We start from the raw sequence: 19,234 nt of genomic DNA, 5'->3' as shown, positions 1-19,234 counted from the left end.
GAGCTCGTTCGCCAATTTCGCAGGATGACTTCTCTCCGTGCCGGAACGGCGGCTCCTGGCTTCTGAGGAACCTTAGCCTAAACAGGCCCCTGGAGAAAGCTCTTCACATTCATAGCAAGGGCAACGTACTGCTCTCTGGCTTGCCTGGGTTGAGTGCCCCAGTCGTCAAAGAGCCTCGCGAAGGCAGTGCTGCGCAGACTCCCTCTGCCAGTCGCACGGCCTCCTTGACTGAAAGAGAACTGCAGTGCCAAAAGGCACCGTGCTGACGACTGGCTCCAGGAGGAGACTCGGGACAGCACTCTCACAGAAGCGAAAGCCAGGCTGTGGGCCCAGCCTGAGGGCCAGCACGCTGTCCACACTTAACACAGCTAAGGCGTGAGCCAGACGACAGCCTTGGTCACTGAGGCCTATCTAAGGTACTGCCATACTTACCCACTAGATCCCACGCAGAGGTCCCTGTGCCCAAAAGGGCCTCCATGGAAGGGCCCTGTTCCTCCCGTGTGTTTCCTTGAGGTAATCAGAAACCACTGAGGATAACTACGTGAGCTCCGCTTTGAAACTGGGCGACCCTGGGCAAACCTTATTCCCCTCCGTGGTAGACGAGACAGTTGCGGGTCCTAAGCTGCCTGAAGCACACTCCTCGCGCCCACCTTCTCTTTGCTGCCGGAAGGCCTCACATAAGAGGCCTGAGTTCACTCGTGACGGAAGCCGTCTGAGTGTACTCGTGTGAGGCCTGCTGCTCTCAGTTCCTTGCTGGGAGCTTCAGCAAGAGCACTCTGGAGCTCGCCGACAAAAGAATTGTGAGCCTCCCCCGGCCTCAGGTAAAAGTCCAGATTTCCCCCGTCAGTAACACCTCGGAGTGCCATAGGAGCGAAGGAGCATGCGTGAACGGAATGCTTCAACAGTGCTAGGGATTTATTTCACGAGACACTGTGCACTCACGTTCGTTGTAACAACTGTCAAAGGGCAGGGTATGCCTTCCAACTCCTCTGTTGCGTTTGAGCCACAGGAAGTAAACGCATTCGTTTGATTAAGGTCCGAGAACGTGCAAGGACGATGGCCAAGCGCTGCCCTGTTCGCTCGAAAGCTCTCGATTGTTCGGCCTTCCAACGGCCTCAGGCTACGCAGTTGTAAACAGCCTTACATTCCATGCTGGTGTGCCCCCAGTTAGGAATTTGGGCTCTGCGGTGAGACACCAATGTGCGTCCCAAATGAAACCGGCGGGCTCCCCCAGGACGTCTGCGTACGGCAGTCGGTTGCCAGCTGTTTACTTCCAGCCGGAGAACGAAAAAGAGGACAGCTTTCCCAGGGACAATTCTGGACCCTTGGGACCATCCAGAATCACCAAAGCCTCAACTTTGCACGGCCTGGGGAACGCTCTTCCTCACGTCCAGCAATCCCCACGTCAAAACCTTTCTCAGCAGAGGCAGGCACTCTCTCCCTTGTACTAGATAGCTCGGCAGAGCCTTCCGAGAAACATGCTGCGTCATTCAGCTTGAACGTGGGACGCGGAGGGGAGAGTACGCTTTCTCCCCGTTTGGAGGCGCCTTGCGCTTGGCTTCAAAGCTGCCTGAACAGCACTAGCGGCCCGACGTCTCTGCACGGCAGGATTGTCGTTGTGGGCCGAGGCTGCGTGTTCTCTGAAAGCGAAAACCGTGCTGGCAATCCCTTTCTAGAAACTCCTCCCACGGCACCACATGTTCAGCTCCGGCCGAACGAAAGGTGACCTCAGGCCTCAAGGTAAGTTCCAGTGTTTCACGTCGGGGGAGTTGGGTGTGCAGTGGTTTCCATGAGGCCATACTCCACCACGGAGTGCCTTAACTCTGCGCCGCTCCTGGGGGCACACAGGATAGGAGCTCGTTCGCCAATTTCGCAGGATGACTTCTCTCCGTGCCGGAACGGCGGCTCCTGGCTTCTGAGGAACCTTAGCCTAAACAGGCCCCTGGAGAAAGCTCTTCACATTCATAGCAAGGGCAACGTACTGCTCTCTGGCTTGCCTGGATTGAGTGCCCCAGTCGTCAAAGAGCCTCGCGAAGGCAGTGCTGCGCAGACTCCCTCTGCCAGTCGCACGGCCTCCTTGACTGAAAGAGAACTGCAGTGCCAAAAGGCACCGTGCTGACGACTGGCTCCAGGAGGAGACTCGGGACAGCACTCTCACAGAAGCGAAAGCCAGGCTGTGGGCCCAGCCTGAGGGCCAGCACGCTGTCCACACTTAACACAGCTAAGGCGTGAGCCAGACGACAGCCTTGGTCACTGAGGCCTATCTAAGGTACTGCCATACTTACCCACTAGATCCCACGCAGAGGTCCCTGTGCCCAAAAGGGCCTCCATGGAAGGGCCCTGTTCCTCCCGTGTGTTTCCTTGAGGTAATCAGAAACCACTGAGGATAACTACGTGAGCTCCGCTTTGAAACTGGGCGACCCTGGGCAAACCTTATTCCCCTCCGTGGTAGACGAGACAGTTGCGGGTCCTAAGCTGCCTGAAGCACACTCCTCGCGCCCACCTTCTCTTTGCTGCCGGAAGGCCTCACATAAGAGGCCTGAGTTCACTCGTGACCGAAGCCGTCTGAGTGTACTCGTGTGAGGCCTGCTGCTCTCAGTTCCTTGCTGGGAGCTTCAGCAAGAGCACTCTGGAGCTCGCCGACAAAAGAATTGTGAGCCTCCCCCGGCCTCAGGTAAAAGTCCAGATTTCCCCCGTCAGTAACACCTCGGAGTGCCATAGGAGCGAAGGAGCATGCGTGAACGGAATGCTTCAAAAGTGCTAGGGATTTATTTCACGAGACACTGTGCACTCACGTTCGTTGTAACAACTGTCAAAGGGCAGGGTATGCCTTCCAACTCCTCTGTTGCGTTTGAGCCACAGGAAGTAAACGCATTCGTTTGATTAAGGTCCGAGAACGTGCAAGGACGATGGCCAAGCGCTGCCCTGTTCGCTCGAAAGCTCTCGATTGTTCGGCCTTCCAACGGCCTCAGGCTACGCAGTTGTAAACAGCCTTACATTCCATGCTGGTGTGCCCCCAGTTAGGAATTTGGGCTCTGCGGTGAGACACCAATGTGCGTCCCAAATGAAACCGGCGGGCTCCCCCAGGACGTCTGCGTACGGCAGTCGGTTGCCAGCTGTTTACTTCCAGCCGGAGAACGAAAAAGAGGACAGCTTTCCCAGGGACAATTCTGGACCCTTGGGACCATCCAGAATCACCAAAGCCTCAACTTTGCACGGCCTGGGGAACGCTCTTCCTCACGTCCAGCAATCCCCACGTCAAAACCTTTCTCAGCAGAGGCAGGCACTCTCTCCCTTGTACTAGATAGCTCGGCAGAGCCTTCCGAGAAACATGCTGCGTCATTCAGCTTGAACGTGGGACGCGGAGGGGAGAGTACGCTTTCTCCCCGTTTGGAGGCGCCTTGCGCTTGGCTTCAAAGCTGCCTGAACAGCACTAGCGGCCCTACGTCTCTGCACGGCAGGATTGTCGTTGTGGGCCGAGGCTGCGTGTTCTCTGAAAGCGAAAACCGTGCTGGCAATCCCTTTCTAGAAACTCCTCCCACGGCACCACATGTTCAGCTCCGGCCGAACGAAAGGTGACCTCAGGCCTCAAGGTAAGTTCCAGTGTTTCACGTCGGGGGAGTTGGGTGTGCAGTGGTTTCCATGAGGCCATACTCCACCACGGAGTGCCTTAACTCTGCGCCGCTCCTGGGGGCACACAGGATAGGAGCTCGTTCGCCAATTTCGCAGGATGACTTCTCTCCGTGCCGGAACGGCGGCTCCTGGCTTCTGAGGAACCTTAGCCTAAACAGGCCCCTGGAGAAAGCTCTTCACATTCATAGCAAGGGCAACGTACTGCTCTCTGGCTTGCCTGGGTTGAGTGCCCCAGTCGTCAAAGAGCCTCGCGAAGGCAGTGCTGCGCAGACTCCCTCTGCCAGTCGCACGGCCTCCTTGACTGAAAGAGAACTGCAGTGCCAAAAGGCACCGTGCTGACGACTGGCTCCAGGAGGAGACTCGGGACAGCACTCTCACAGAAGCGAAAGCCAGGCTGTGGGCCCAGCCTGAGGGCCAGCACGCTGTCCACACTTAACACAGCTAAGGCGTGAGCCAGACGACAGCCTTGGTCACTGAGGCCTATCTAAGGTACTGCCATACTTACCCACTAGATCCCACGCAGAGGTCCCTGTGCCCAAAAGGGCCTCCATGGAAGGGCCCTGTTCCTCCCGTGTGTTTCCTTGAGGTAATCAGAAACCACTGAGGATAACTACGTGAGCTCCGCTTTGAAACTGGGCGACCCTGGGCAAACCTTATTCCCCTCCGTGGTAGACGAGACAGTTGCGGGTCCTAAGCTGCCTGAAGCACACTCCTCGCGCCCACCTTCTCTTTGCTGCCGGAAGGCCTCACATAAGAGGCCTGAGTTCACTCGTGACCGAAGCCGTCTGAGTGTACTCGTGTGAGGCCTGCTGCTCTCAGTTCCTTGCTGGGAGCTTCAGCAAGAGCACTCTGGAGCTCGCCGACAAAAGAATTGTGAGCCTCCCCCGGCCTCAGGTAAAAGTCCAGATTTCCCCCGTCAGTAACACCTCGGAGTGCCATAGGAGCGAAGGAGCATGCGTGAACGGAATGCTTCAACAGTGCTAGGGATTTATTTCACGAGACACTGTGCACTCACGTTCGTTGTAACAACTGTCAAAGGGCAGGGTATGCCTTCCAACTCCTCTGTTGCGTTTGAGCCACAGGAAGTAAACGCATTCGTTTGATTAAGGTCCGAGAACGTGCAACGACGATGGCCAAGCGCTGCCCTGTTCGCTCGAAAGCTCTCGATTGTTCGGCCTTCCAACGGCCTCAGGCTACGCAGTTGTAAACAGCCTTACATTCCATGCTGGTGTGCCCCCAGTTAGGAATTTGGGCTCTGCGGTGAGACACCAATGTGCGTCCCAAATGAAACCGGCGGGCTCCCCCAGGACGTCTGCGTACGGCAGTCGGTTGCCAGCTGTTTACTTCCAGCCGGAGAACGAAAAAGAGGACAGCTTTCCCAGGGACAATTCTGGACCCTTGGGACCATCCAGAATCACCAAAGCCTCAACTTTGCACGGCCTGGGGAACGCTCTTCCTCACGTCCAGCAATCCCCACGTCAAAACCTTTCTCAGCAGAGGCAGGCACTCTCTCCCTTGTACTAGATAGCTCGGCAGAGCCTTCCGAGAAACATGCTGCGTCATTCAGCTTGAACGTGGGACGCGGAGGGGAGAGTACGCTTTCTCCCCGTTTGGAGGCGCCTTGCGCTTGGCTTCAAAGCTGCCTGAACAGCACTAGCGGCCCTACGTCTCTGCACGGCAGGATTGTCGTTGTGGGCCGAGGCTGCGTGTTCTCTGAAAGCGAAAACCGTGCTGGCAATCCCTTTCTAGAAACTCCTCCCACGGCACCACATGTTCAGCTCCGGCCGAACGAAAGGTGACCTCAGGCCTCAAGGTAAGTTCCAGTGTTTCACGTCGGGGGAGTTGGGTGTGCAGTGGTTTCCATGAGGCCATACTCCACCACGGAGTGCCTTAACTCTGCGCCGCTCCTGGGGGCACACAGGATAGGAGCTCGTTCGCCAATTTCGCAGGATGACTTCTCTCCGTGCCGGAACGGCGGCTCCTGGCTTCTGAGGAACCTTAGCCTAAACAGGCCCCTGGAGAAAGCTCTTCACATTCATAGCAAGGGCAACGTACTGCTCTCTGGCTTGCCTGGGTTGAGTGCCCCAGTCGTCAAAGAGCCTCGCGAAGGCAGTGCTGCGCAGACTCCCTCTGCCAGTCGCACGGCCTCCTTGACTGAAAGAGAACTGCAGTGCCAAAAGGCACCGTGCTGACGACTGGCTCCAGGAGGAGACTCGGGACAGCACTCTCACAGAAGCGAAAGCCAGGCTGTGGGCCCAGCCTGAGGGCCAGCACGCTGTCCACACTTAACACAGCTAAGGCGTGAGCCAGACGACAGCCTTGGTCACTGAGGCCTATCTAAGGTACTGCCATACTTACCCACTAGATCCCACGCAGAGGTCCCTGTGCCCAAAAGGGCCTCCATGGAAGGGCCCTGTTCCTCCCGTGTGTTTCCTTGAGGTAATCAGAAACCACTGAGGATAACTACGTGAGCTCCGCTTTGAAACTGGGCGACCCTGGGCAAACCTTATTCCCCTCCGTGGTAGACGAGACAGTTGCGGGTCCTAAGCTGCCTGAAGCACACTCCTCGCGCCCACCTTCTCTTTGCTGCCGGAAGGCCTCACATAAGAGGCCTGAGTTTACTCGTGACGGAAGCCGTCTGAGTGTACTCGTGTGAGGCCTGCTGCTCTCAGTTCCTTGCTGGGAGCTTCAGCAAGAGCACTCTGGAGCTCGCCGACAAAAGAATTGTGAGCCTCCCCCGGCCTCAGGTAAAAGTCCAGATTTCCCCCGTCAGTAACACCTCGGAGTGCCATAGGAGCGAAGGAGCATGCGTGAACGGAATGCTTCAACAGTGCTAGGGATTTATTTCACGAGACACTGTGCACTCACGTTCGTTGTAACAACTGTCAAAGGGCAGGGTATGCCTTCCAACTCCTCTGTTGCGTTTGAGCCACAGGAAGTAAACGCATTCGTTTGATTAAGGTCCGAGAACGTGCAACGACGATGGCCAAGCGCTGCCCTGTTCGCTCGAAAGCTCTCGATTGTTCGGCCTTCCAACGGCCTCAGGCTACGCAGTTGTAAACAGCCTTACATTCCATGCTGGTGTGCCCCCAGTTAGGAATTTGGGCTCTGCGGTGAGACACCAATGTGCGTCCCAAATGAAACCGGCGGGCTCCCCCAGGACGTCTGCGTACGGCAGTCGGTTGCCAGCTGTTTACTTCCAGCCGGAGAACGAAAAAGAGGACAGCTTTCCCAGGGACAATTCTGGACCCTTGGGACCATCCAGAATCACCAAAGCCTCAACTTTGCACGGCCTGGGGAACGCTCTTCCTCACGTCCAGCAATCCCCACGTCAAAACCTTTCTCAGCAGAGGCAGGCACTCTCTCCCTTGTACTAGATAGCTCGGCAGAGCCTTCCGAGAAACATGCTGCGTCATTCAGCTTGAACGTGGGACGCGGAGGGGAGAGTACGCTTTCTCCCCTTTTGGAGGCGCCTTGCGCTTGGCTTCAAAGCTGCCTGAACAGCACTAGCGGCCCGACGTCTCTGCACGGCAGGATTGTCGTTGTGGGCCGAGGCTGCGTGTTCTCTGAAAGCGAAAACCGTGCTGGCAATCCCTTTCTAGAAACTCCTCCCACGGCACCACATGTTCAGCTCCGGCCGAACGAAAGGTGACCTCAGGCCTCAAGGTAAGTTCCAGTGTTTCACGTCGGGGGAGTTGGGTGTGCAGTGGTTTCCATGAGGCCATACTCCACCACGGAGTGCCTTAACTCTGCGCCGCTCCTGGGGGCACACAGGATAGGAGCTCGTTCGCCAATTTCGCAGGATGACTTCTCTCCGTGCCGGAACGGCGGCTCCTGGCTTCTGAGGAACCTTAGCCTAAACAGGCCCCTGGAGAAAGCTCTTCACATTCATAGCAAGGGCAACGTACTGCTCTCTGGCTTGCCTGGGTTGAGTGCCCCAGTCGTCAAAGAGCCTCGCGAAGGCAGTGCTGCGCAGACTCCCTCTGCCAGTCGCACGGCCTCCTTGACTGAAAGAGAACTGCAGTGCCAAAAGGCACCGTGCTGACGACTGGCTCCAGGAGGAGACTCGGGACAGCACTCTCACAGAAGCGAAAGCCAGGCTGTGGGCCCAGCCTGAGGACCAGCACGCTGTCCACACTTAACACAGCTAAGGCGTGAGCCAGACGACAGCCTTGGTCACTGAGGCCTATCTAAGGTACTGCCATACTTACCCACTAGATCCCACGCAGAGGTCCCTGTGCCCAAAAGGGCCTCCATGGAAGGGCCCTGTTCCTCCCGTGTGTTTCCTTGAGGTAATCAGAAACCACTGAGGATAACTACGTGAGCTCCGCTTTGAAACTGGGCGACCCTGGGCAAACCTTATTCCCCTCCGTGGTAGACGAGACAGTTGCGGGTCCTAAGCTGCCTGAAGCACACTCCTCGCGCCCACCTTCTCTTTGCTGCCGGAAGGCCTCACATAAGAGGCCTGAGTTTACTCGTGACCGAAGCCGTCTGAGTGTACTCGTGTGAGGCCTGCTGCTCTCAGTTCCTTGCTGGGAGCTTCAGCAAGAGCACTCTGGAGCTCGCCGACAAAAGAATTGTGAGCCTCCCCCGGCCTCAGGTAAAAGTCCAGATTTCCCCCGTCAGTAACACCTCGGAGTGCCATAGGAGCGAAGGAGCATGCGTGAACGGAATGCTTCAAAAGTGCTAGGGATTTATTTCACGAGACACTGTGCACTCACGTTCGTTGTAACAACTGTCAAAGGGCAGGGTATGCCTTCCAACTCCTCTGTTGCGTTTGAGCCACAGGAAGTAAACGCGTTCGTTTGATTAAGGTCCGAGAACGTGCAACGACGATGGCCAAGCGCTGCCCTGTTCGCTCGAAAGCTCTCGATTGTTCGGCCTTCCAACGGCCTCAGGCTACGCAGTTGTAAACAGCCTTACATTCCATGCTGGTGTGCCCCCAGTTAGGAATTTGGGCTCTGCGGTGAGACACCAATGTGCGTCCCAAATGAAACCGGCGGGCTCCCCCAGGACGTCTGCGTACGGCAGTCGGTTGCCAGCTGTTTACTTCCAGCCGGAGAACGAAAAAGAGGACAGCTTTCCCAGGGACAATTCTGGACCCTTGGGACCATCCAGAATCACCAAAGCCTCAACTTTGCACGGCCTGGGGAACGCTCTTCCTCACGTCCAGCAATCCCCACGTCAAAACCTTTCTCAGCAGAGGCAGGCACTCTCTCCCTTGTACTAGATAGCTCGGCAGAGCCTTCCGAGAAACATGCTGCGTCATTCAGCTTGAACGTGGGACGCGGAGGGGAGAGTACGCTTTCTCCCCTTTTGGAGGCGCCTTGCGCTTGGCTTCAAAGCTGCCTGAACAGCACTAGCGGCCCGACGTCTCTGCACGGCAGGATTGTCGTTGTGGGCCGAGGCTGCGTGTTCTCTGAAAGCGAAAACCGTGCTGGCAATCCCTTTCTAGAAACTCCTCCCACGGCACCACATGTTCAGCTCCGGCCGAACGAAAGGTGACCTCAGGCCTCAAGGTAAGTTCCAGTGTTTCACGTCGGGGGAGTTGGGTGTGCAGTGGTTTCCATGAGGCCATACTCCACCACGGAGTGCCTTAACTCTGCGCCGCTCCTGGGGGCACACAGGATAGGAGCTCGTTCGCCAATTTCGCAGGATGACTTCTCTCCGTGCCGGAACGGCGGCTCCTGGCTTCTGAGGAACCTTAGCCTAAACAGGCCCCTGGAGAAAGCTCTTCACATTCATAGCAAGGGCAACGTACTGCTCTCTGGCTTGCCTGGGTTGAGTGCCCCAGTCGTCAAAGAGCCTCGCGAAGGCAGTGCTGCGCAGACTCCCTCTGCCAGTCGCACGGCCTCCTTGACTGAAAGAGAACTGCAGTGCCAAAAGGCACCGTGCTGACGACTGGCTCCAGGAGGAGACTCGGGACAGCACTCTCACAGAAGCGAAAGCCAGGCTGTGGGCCCAGCCTGAGGACCAGCACGCTGTCCACACTTAACACAGCTAAGGCGTGAGCCAGACGACAGCCTTGGTCACTGAGGCCTATCTAAGGTACTGCCATACTTACCCACTAGATCCCACGCAGAGGTCCCTGTGCCCAAAAGGGCCTCCATGGAAGGGCCCTGTTCCTCCCGTGTGTTTCCTTGAGGTAATCAGAAACCACTGAGGATAACTACGTGAGCTCCGCTTTGAAACTGGGCGACCCTGGGCAAACCTTATTCCCCTCCGTGGTAGACGAGACAGTTGCGGGTCCTAAGCTGCCTGAAGCACACTCCTCGCGCCCACCTTCTCTTTGCTGCCGGAAGGCCTCACATAAGAGGCCTGAGTTTACTCGTGACCGAAGCCGTCTGAGTGTACTCGTGTGAGGCCTGCTGCTCTCAGTTCCTTGCTGGGAGCTTCAGCAAGAGCACTCTGGAGCTCGCCGACAAAAGAATTGTGAGCCTCCCCCGGCCTCAGGTAAAAGTCCAGATTTCCCCCGTCAGTAACACCTCGGAGTGCCATAGGAGCGAAGGAGCATGCGTGAACGGAATGCTTCAAAAGTGCTAGGGATTTATTTCACGAGACACTGTGCACTCACGTTCGTTGTAACAACTGTCAAAGGGCAGGGTATGCCTTCCAACTCCTCTGTTGCGTTTGAGCCACAGGAAGTAAACGCGTTCGTTTGATTAAGGTCCGAGAACGTGCAACGACGATGGCCAAGCGCTGCCCTGTTCGCTCGAAAGCTCTCGATTGTTCGGCCTTCCAACGGCCTCAGGCTACGCAGTTGTAAACAGCCTTACATTCCATGCTGGTGTGCCCCCAGTTAGGAATTTGGGCTCTGCGGTGAGACACCAATGTGCGTCCCAAATGAAACCGGCGGGCTCCCCCAGGACGTCTGCGTACGGCAGTCGGTTGCCAGCTGTTTACTTCCAGCCGGAGAACGAAAAAGAGGACAGCTTTCCCAGGGACAATTCTGGACCCTTGGGACCATCCAGAATCACCAAAGCCTCAACTTTGCACGGCCTGGGGAACGCTCTTCCTCACGTCCAGCAATCCCCACGTCAAAACCTTTCTCAGCAGAGGCAGGCACTCTCTCCCTTGTACTAGATAGCTCGGCAGAGCCTTCCGAGAAACATGCTGCGTCATTCAGCTTGAACGTGGGACGCGGAGGGGAGAGTACGCTTTCTCCCCGTTTGGAGGCGCCTTGCGCTTGGCTTCAAAGCTGCCTGAACAGCACTAGCGGCCCGACGTCTCTGCACGGCAGGATTGTCGTTGTGGGCCGAGGCTGCGTGTTCTCTGAAAGCGAAAACCGTGCTGGCAATCCCTTTCTAGAAACTCCTCCCACGGCACCACATGTTCAGCTCCGGCCGAACGAAAGGTGACCTCAGGCCTCAAGGTAAGTTCCAGTGTTTCACGTCGGGGGAGTTGGGTGTGCAGTGGTTTCCATGAGGCCATACTCCACCACGGAGTGCCTTAACTCTGCGCCGCTCCTGGGGGCACACAGGATAGGAGCTCGTTCGCCAATTTCGCAGGATGACTTCTCTCCGTGCCGGAACGGCGGCTCCTGGCTTCTGAGGAACCTTAGCCTAAACAGGCCCCTGGAGAAAGCTCTTCACATTCATAGCAAGGGCAACGTACTGCTCTCTGGCTTGCCTGGGTTGAGTGCCCCAGTCGTCAAAGAGCCTCGCGAAGGCAGTGCTGCGCAGACTCCCTCTGCCAGTCGCACGGCCTCCTTGACTGAAAGAGAACTGCAGTGCCAAAAGGCACCGTGCTGACGACTGGCTCCAGGAGGAGACTCGGGACAGCACTCTCACAGAAGCGAAAGCCAGGCTGTGGGCCCAGCCTGAGGGCCAGCACGCTGTCCACACTTAACACAGCTAAGGCGTGAGCCAGACGACAGCCTTGGTCACTGAGGCCTATCTAAGGTACTGCCATACTTACCCACTAGATCCCACGCAGAGGTCCCTGTGCCCAAAAGGGCCTCCATGGAAGGGCCCTGTTCCTCCCGTGTGTTTCCTTGAGGTAATCAGAAACCACTGAGGATAACTACGTGAGCTCCGCTTTGAAACTGGGCGACCCTGGGCAAACCTTATTCCCCTCCGTGGTAGACGAGACAGTTGCGGGTCCTAAGCTGCCTGAAGCACACTCCTCGCGCCCACCTTCTCTTTGCTGCCGGAAGGCCTCACATAAGAGGCCTGAGTTTACTCGTGACGGAAGCCGTCTGAGTGTACTCGTGTGAGGCCTGCTGCTCTCAGTTCCTTGCTGGGAGCTTCAGCAAGAGCACTCTGGAGCTCGCCGACAAAAGAATTGTGAGCCTCCCCCGGCCTCAGGTAAAAGTCCAGATTTCCCCCGTCAGTAACACCTCGGAGTGCCATAGGAGCGAAGGAGCATGCGTGAACGGAATGCTTCAACAGTGCTAGGGATTTATTTCACGAGACACTGTGCACTCACGTTCGTTGTAACAACTGTCAAAGGGCAGGGTATGCCTTCCAACTCCTCTGTTGCGTTTGAGCCACAGGAAGTAAACGCATTCGTTTGATTAAGGTCCGAGAACGTGCAACGACGATGGCCAAGCGCTGCCCTGTTCGCTCGAAAGCTCTCGATTGTACGGCCTTCCAACGGCCTCAGGCTACGCAGTTGTAAACAGCCTTACATTCCATGCTGGTGTGCCCCCAGTTAGGAATTTGGGCTCTGCGGTGAGACACCAATGTGCGTCCCAAATGAAACCGGCGGGCTCCCCCAGGACGTCTGCGTACGGCAGTCGGTTGCCAGCTGTTTACTTCCAGCCGGAGAACGAAAAAGAGGACAGCTTTCCCAGGGACAATTCTGGACCCTTGGGACCATCCAGAATCACCAAAGCCTCAACTTTGCACGGCCTGGGGAACGCTCTTCCTCACGTCCAGCAATCCCCACGTCAAAACCTTTCTCAGCAGAGGCAGGCACTCTCTCCCTTGTACTAGATAGCTCGGCAGAGCCTTCCGAGAAACATGCTGCGTCATTCAGCTTGAACGTGGGACGCGGAGGGGAGAGTACGCTTTCTCCCCGTTTGGAGGCGCCTTGCGCTTGGCTTCAAAGCTGCCTGAACAGCACTAGCGGCCCGACGTCTCTGCACGGCAGGATTGTCGTTGTGGGCCGAGGCTGCGTGTTCTCTCAAAGCGAAAACCTGCTGGCAATCCCTTTCTAGAAACTCCTCCCACGGCACCACATGTTCAGCTCCGGCCGAACGAAAGGTGACCTCAGGCCTCAAGGTAAGTTCCAGTGTTTCACGTCGGGGGAGTTGGGTGTGCAGTGGTTTCCATGAGGCCATACTCCACCACGGAGTGCCTTAACTCTGCGCCGCTCCTGGGGGCACACAGGATAGGAGCTCGTTCGCCAATTTCGCAGGATGACTTCTCTCCGTGCCGGAACGGCGGCTCCTGGCTTCTGAGGAACCTTAGCCTAAACAGGCCCCTGGAGAAAGCTCTTCACATTCATAGCAAGGGCAACGTACTGCTCTCTGGCTTGCCTGGGTTGAGTGCCCCAGTCGTCAAAGAGCCTCGCGAAGGCAGTGCTGCGCAGACTCCCTCTGCCAGTCGCACGGCCTCCTTGACTGAAAGAGAACTGCAGTGCCAAAAGGCACCGTGCTGACGACTGGCTCCAGGAGGAGACTCGGGACAGCACTCTCACAGAAGCGAAAGCCAGGCTGTGGGCCCAGCCTGAGGGCCAGCACGCTGTCCACACTTAACACAGCTAAGGCGTGAGCCAGACGACAGCCTTGGTCACTGAGGCCTATCTAAGGTACTGCCATACTTACCCACTAGATCCCACGCAGAGGTCCCTGTGCCCAAAAGGGCCTCCATGGAAGGGCCCTGTTCCTCCCGTGTGTTTCCTTGAGGTAATCAGAAACCACTGAGGATAACTACGTGAGCTCCGCTTTGAAACTGGGCGACCCTGGGCAAACCTTATTCCCCTCCGTGGTAGACGAGACAGTTGCGGGTCCTAAGCTGCCTGAAGCACACTCCTCGCGCCCACCTTCTCTTTGCTGCCGGAAGGCCTCACATAAGAGGCCTGAGTTTACTCGTGACGGAAGCCGTCTGAGTGTACTCGTGTGAGGCCTGCTGCTCTCAGTTCCTTGCTGGGAGCTTCAGCAAGAGCACTCTGGAGCTCGCCGACAAAAGAATTGTGAGCCTCCCCCGGCCTCAGGTAAAAGTCCAGATTTCCCCCGTCAGTAACACCTCGGAGTGCCATAGGAGCGAAGGAGCATGCGTGAACGGAATGCTTCAACAGTGCTAGGGATTTATTTCACGAGACACTGTGCACTCACGTTCGTTGTAACAACTGTCAAAGGGCAGGGTATGCCTTCCAACTCCTCTGTTGCGTTTGAGCCACAGGAAGTAAACGCATTCGTTTGATTAAGGTCCGAGAACGTGCAAGGACGATGGCCAAGCGCTGCCCTGTTCGCTCGAAAGCTCTCGATTGTTCGGCCTTCCAACGGCCTCAGGCTACGCAGTTGTAAACAGCCTTACATTCCATGCTGGTGTGCCCCCAGTTAGGAATTTGGGCTCTGCGGTGAGACACCAATGTGCGTCCCAAATGAAACCGGCGGGCTCCCCCAGGACGTCTGCGTACGGCAGTCGGTTGCCAGCTGTTTACTTCCAGCCGGAGAACGAAAAAGAGGACAGCTTTCCCAGGGACAATTCTGGACCCTTGGGACCATCCAGAATCACCAAAGCCTCAACTTTGCACGGCCTGGGGAACGCTCTTCCTCACGTCCAGCAATCCCCACGTCAAAACCTTTCTCAGCAGAGGCAGGCACTCTCTCCCTTGTACTAGATAGCTCGGCAGAGCCTTCCGAGAAACATGCTGCGTCATTCAGCTTGAACGTGGGACGCGGAGGGGAGAGTACGCTTTCTCCCCGTTTGGAGGCGCCTTGCGCTTGGCTTCAAAGCTGCCTGAACAGCACTAGCGGCCCGACGTCTCTGCACGGCAGGATTGTCGTTGTGGGCCGAGGCTGCGTGTTCTCTGAAAGCGAAAACCGTGCTGGCAATCCCTTTCTAGAAACTCCTCCCACGGCACCACATGTTCAGCTCCGGCCGAACGAAAGGTGACCTCAGGCCTCAAGGTAAGTTCCAGTGTTTCACGTCGGGGGAGTTGGGTGTGCAGTGGTTTCCATGAGGCCATACTCCACCACGGAGTGCCTTAACTCTGCGCCGCTCCTGGGGGCACACAGGATAGGAGCTCGTTCGCCAATTTCACAGGATGACTTCTCTCCGTGCCGGAACGGCGGCTCCTGGCTTCTGAGGAACCTTAGCCTAAACAGGCCCCTGGAGAAAGCTCTTCACATTCATAGCAAGGGCAACGTACTGCTCTCTGGCTTGCCTGGGTTGAGTGCCCCAGTCGTCAAAGAGCCTCGCGAAGGCAGTGCTGCGCAGACTCCCTCTGCCAGTCGCACGGCCTCCTTGACTGAAAGAGAACTGCAGTGCCAAAAGGCACCGTGCTGACGACTGGCTCCAGGAGGAGACTCGGGACAGCACTCTCACAGAAGCGAAAGCCAGGCTGTGGGCCCAGCCTGAGGGCCAGCACGCTGTCCACACTTAACACAGCTAAGGCGTGAGCCAGACGACAGCCTTGGTCACTGAGGCCTATCTAAGGTACTGCCATACTTACCCACTAGATCCCACGCAGAGGTCCCTGTGCCCAAAAGGGCCTCCATGGAAGGGCCCTGTTCCTCCCGTGTGTTTCCTTGAGGTAATCAGAAACCACTGAGGATAACTACGTGAGCTCCGCTTTGAAACTGGGCGACCCTGGGCAAACCTTATTCCCCTCCGTGGTAGACGAGACAGTTGCGGGTCCTAAGCTGCCTGAAGCACACTCCTCGCGCCCACCTTCTCTTTGCTGCCGGAAGGCCTCACATAAGAGGCCTGAGTTTACTCGTGACCGAAGCCGTCTGAGTGTACTCGTGTGAGGCCTGCTGCTCTCAGTTCCTTGCTGGGAGCTTCAGCAAGAGCACTCTGGAGCTCGCCGACAAAAGAATTGTGAGCCTCCCCCGGCCTCAGGTAAAAGTCCAGATTTCCCCCGTCAGTAACACCTCGGAGTGCCATAGGAGCGAAGGAGCATGCGTGAACGGAATGCTTCAACAGTGCTAGGGATTTATTTCACGAGACACTGTGCACTCACGTTCGTTGTAACAACTGTCAAAGGGCAGGGTATGCCTTCCAACTCCTCTGTTGCGTTTGAGCCACAGGAAGTAAACGCGTTCGTTTGATTAAGGTCCGAGAACGTGCAACGACGATGGCCAAGCGCTGCCCTGTTCGCTCGAAAGCTCTCGATTGTTCGGCCTTCCAACGGCCTCAGGCTACGCAGTTGTAAACAGCCTTACATTCCATGCTGGTGTGCCCCCAGTTAGGAATTTGGGCTCTGCGGTGAGACACCAATGTGCGTCCCAAATGAAACCGGCGGGCTCCCCCAGGACGTCTGCGTACGGCAGTCGGTTGCCAGCTGTTTACTTCCAGCCGGAGAACGAAAAAGAGGACAGCTTTCCCAGGGACAATTCTGGACCCTTGGGACCATCCAGAATCACCAAAGCCTCAACTTTGCACGGCCTGGGGAACGCTCTTCCTCACGTCCAGCAATCCCCACGTCAAAACCTTTCTCAGCAGAGGCAGGCACTCTCTCCCTTGTACTAGATAGCTCGGCAGAGCCTTCCGAGAAACATGCTGCGTCATTCAGCTTGAACGTGGGACGCGGAGGGGAGAGTACGCTTTCTCCCCGTTTGGAGGCGCCTTGCGCTTGGCTTCAAAGCTGCCTGAACAGCACTAGCGGCCCGACGTCTCTGCACGGCAGGATTGTCGTTGTGGGCCGAGGCTGCGTGTTCTCTGAAAGCGAAAACCGTGCTGGCAATCCCTTTCTAGAAACTCCTCCCACGGCACCACATGTTCAGCTCCGGCCGAACGAAAGGTGACCTCAGGCCTCAAGGTAAGTTCCAGTGTTTCACGTCGGGGGAGTTGGGTGTGCAGTGGTTTCCATGAGGCCATACTCCACCACGGAGTGCCTTAACTCTGCGCCGCTCCTGGGGGCACACAGGATAGGAGCTCGTTCGCCAATTTCGCAGGATGACTTCTCTCCGTGCCGGAACGGCGGCTCCTGGCTTCTGAGGAACCTTAGCCTAAACAGGCCCCTGGAGAAAGCTCTTCACATTCATAGCAAGGGCAACGTACTGCTCTCTGGCTTGCCTGGGTTGAGTGCCCCAGTCGTCAAAGAGCCTCGCGAAGGCAGTGCTGCGCAGACTCCCTCTGCCAGTCGCACGGCCTCCTTGACTGAAAGAGAACTGCAGTGCCAAAAGGCACCGTGCTGACGACTGGCTCCAGGAGGAGACTCGGGACAGCACTCTCACAGAAGCGAAAGCCAGGCTGTGGGCCCAGCCTGAGGGCCAGCACGCTGTCCACACTTAACACAGCTAAGGCGTGAGCCAGACGACAGCCTTGGTCACTGAGGCCTATCTAAGGTACTGCCATACTTACCCACTAGATCCCACGCAGAGGTCCCTGTGCCCAAAAGGGCCTCCATGGAAGGGCCCTGTTCCTCCCGTGTGTTTCCTTGAGGTAATCAGAAACCACTGAGGATAACTACGTGAGCTCCGCTTTGAAACTGGGCGACCCTGGGCAAACCTTATTCCCCTCCGTGGTAGACGAGACAGTTGCGGGTCCTAAGCTGCCTGAAGCACACTCCTCGCGCCCACCTTCTCTTTGCTGCCGGAAGGCCTCACATAAGAGGCCTGAGTTTACTCGTGACGGAAGCCGTCTGAGTGTACTCGTGTGAGGCCTGCTGCTCTCAGTTCCTTGCTGGGAGCTTCAGCAAGAGCACTCTGGAGCTCGCCGACAAAAGAATTGTGAGCCTCCCCCGGCCTCAGGTAAAAGTCCAGATTTCCCCCGTCAGTAACACCTCGGAGTGCCATAGGAGCGAAGGAGCATGCGTGAACGGAATGCTTCAACAGTGCTAGGGATTTATTTCACGAGACACTGTGCACTCACGTTCGTTGTAACAACTGTCAAAGGGCAGGGTATGCCTTCCAACTCCTCTGTTGCGTTTGAGCCACAGGAAGTAAACGCATTCGTTTGATTAAGGTCCGAGAACGTGCAACGACGATGGCCAAGCGCTGCCCTGTTCGCTCGAAAGCTCTCGATTGTTCGGCCTTCCAACGGCCTCAGGCTACGCAGTTGTAAACAGCCTTACATTCCATGCTGGTGTGCCCCCAGTTAGGAATTTGGGCTCTGCGGTGAGACACCAATGTGCGTCCCAAATGAAACCGGCGGGCTCCCCCAGGACGTCTGCGTACGGCAGTCGGTTGCCAGCTGTTTACTTCCAGCCGGAGAACGAAAAAGAGGACAGCTTTCCCAGGGACAATTCTGGACCCTTGGGACCATCCAGAATCACCAAAGCCTCAACTTTGCACGGCCTGGGGAACGCTCTTCCTCACGTCCAGCAATCCCCACGTCAAAACCTTTCTCAGCAGAGGCAGGCACTCTCTCCCTTGTACTAGATAGCTCGGCAGAGCCTTCCGAGAAACATGCTGCGTCATTCAGCTTGAACGTGGGACGCGGAGGGGAGAGTACGCTTTCTCCCCGTTTGGAGGCGCCTTGCGCTTGGCTTCAAAGCTGCCTGAACAGCACTAGCGGCCCGACGTCTCTGCACGGCAGGATTGTCGTTGTGGGCCGAGGCTGCGTGTTCTCTGAAAGCGAAAACCGTGCTGGCAATCCCTTTCTAGAAACTCCTCCCACGGCACCACATGTTCAGCTCCGGCCGAACGAAAGGTGACCTCAGGCCTCAAGGTAAGTTCCAGTGTTTCACGTCGGGGGAGTTGGGTGTGCAGTGGTTTCCATGAGGCCATACTCCACCACGGAGTGCCTTAACTCTGCGCCGCTCCTGGGGGCACACAGGATAGGAGCTCGTTCGCCAATTTCGCAGGATGACTTCTCTCCGTGCCGGAACGGCGGCTCCTGGCTTCTGAGGAACCTTAGCCTAAACAGGCCCCTGGAGAAAGCTCTTCACATTCATAGCAAGGGCAACGTACTGCTCTCTGGCTTGCCTGGGTTGAGTGCCCCAGTCGTCAAAGAGCCTCGCGAAGGCAGTGCTGCGCAGACTCCCTCTGCCAGTCGCACGGCCTCCTTGACTGAAAGAGAACTGCAGTGCCAAAAGGCACCGTGCTGACGACTGGCTCCAGGAGGAGACTCGGGACAGCACTCTCACAGAAGCGAAAGCCAGGCTGTGGGCCCAGCCTGAGGGCCAGCACGCTGTCCACACTTAACACAGCTAAGGCGTGAGCCAGACGACAGCCTTGGTCACTGAGGCCTATCTAAGGTACTGCCATACTTACCCACTAGATCCCACGCAGAGGTCCCTGTGCCCAAAAGGGCCTCCATGGAAGGGCCCTGTTCCTCCCGTGTGTTTCCTTGAGGTAATCAGAAACCACTGAGGATAACTACGTGAGCTCCGCTTTGAAACTGGGCGACCCTGGGCAAACCTTATTCCCCTCCGTGGTAGACGAGACAGTTGCGGGTCCTAAGCTGCCTGAAGCACACTCCTCGCGCCCACCTTCTCTTTGCTGCCGGAAGGCCTCACATAAGAGGCCTGAGTTTACTCGTGACGG

The sequence above is a fragment of the Globicephala melas genome, chromosome 19, assembly GCF_963455315.2.
Source record: "Globicephala melas chromosome 19, mGloMel1.2, whole genome shotgun sequence".
Lineage (NCBI taxonomy): Eukaryota > Metazoa > Chordata > Mammalia > Artiodactyla > Delphinidae > Globicephala > Globicephala melas.
The sequence above is the reverse complement of the archived record's forward strand: the minus strand, read 5'-3'. Positions refer to the sequence as shown.